Source organism: Propithecus coquereli, unplaced genomic scaffold (genome assembly GCF_000956105.1).
Source record: "Propithecus coquereli isolate 6110/MARCELLA unplaced genomic scaffold, Pcoq_1.0 Scaffold190, whole genome shotgun sequence".
In the NCBI taxonomy this organism is placed as follows: Eukaryota; Metazoa; Chordata; class Mammalia; order Primates; family Indriidae; genus Propithecus; species Propithecus coquereli.
Window position 1 is genome coordinate 1599716 of NW_012143857.1, and position 1287 is coordinate 1601002.

Sequence of the window (1287 nt, forward strand, 5' to 3'; positions counted from 1 at the left end):
GCAGTGAGCAGTAAGTTATGACCGTGCCATTGCACTCCAGCCTCAGCCTCGGTGACAGAGCAAGATTCCAGAGTCTTAACCTTGTCTTACTGTTGTAAGAACACTAGGCTGCTCTAAGACCATAAGCCATAAAAGGAGAAGGGTTGATCTAAAATGGTGACGGACCTGGATGCAATGTCAGGACCCATGCTGGCTTGGTGGAGGTCTTCCTCAGGGTACACTGTGCCATTGCTGTTGGTACTTCCTGACAAGCCACTGTAACTTATATTTTCTAATTTCAGGTGACAAAGCTGAACATAATTTCCTACCTCATGTTGAAGAATGAAACATTGATTTAAGAAACTAAACAATGAAAAGCCCTTGGAATAAGAACAGACATCATAGTTGGGCAAGAATAATAATAGTGAACATTATAATATCACTGTGTGTTCTACTTTCCTGGACATACCTGTAATAGCTCCTTTATTACTCAAAACTGCTCAGAAATGGAGGCATACAAAGATTGTACAACTTAGGGACACAGAAATCATAAGTGACAGAAATGATATTCTGACTTGGGCAATACTATCAGTTGACTTGTGTCCTCCACAAAAACAAGGATTTAAGCCCTAAGGCTAGTCCCTCAGAACATGACCTTATTTGAGAATAGGGTCTTTGCAGATTTAACTAGGTTAATATGAGCTAATTAGGATGGACCATCGGGACATTTGTACACAGATATATAAAGGGAGGATAATGTGAAGACATAGAAGGAGAATAATGGGAAGACCAAGGATAGGGAGTGATGCATCTACAAGCAAAGGGGTGCCTAAGGTTACCAAAAGCTAGAAGACAGGCAAGGAACTGTTCCTTCCTTGGGGCCTTTAGGAGGATGGCCTTGGGGATATCTTTCAGACAATTAACTTCTCTTATTCCAAGCCTCCCAGTTTGTGGTACTTTGCTATGGAACCCTAGGAAACTAATATAGGGAGTTTAGTTTTAAAATCAGGGCATCTCACAAGGTTTGATATTTGCATGCAGTTTTTTTTACATTTTAAATTTAAATTTTAAAATCACATAGTAACATCAACTACTTGTCACTGCTAGAGGTTGATAAAAGAAAATTACACTTTTTGCATATTAATGTATTCATCAATATATGTAAAACTATTTTAAAAAACAGGAAAATGAACATACCGAGAATAACCACAACAGTAAAAATCTTTTGCCTTTATAAACTCTAAAATTAATAGTTTGTTAAATATGCTGCCTTATAAGATATTTAAAGCATAGTATATAAAAATAGAG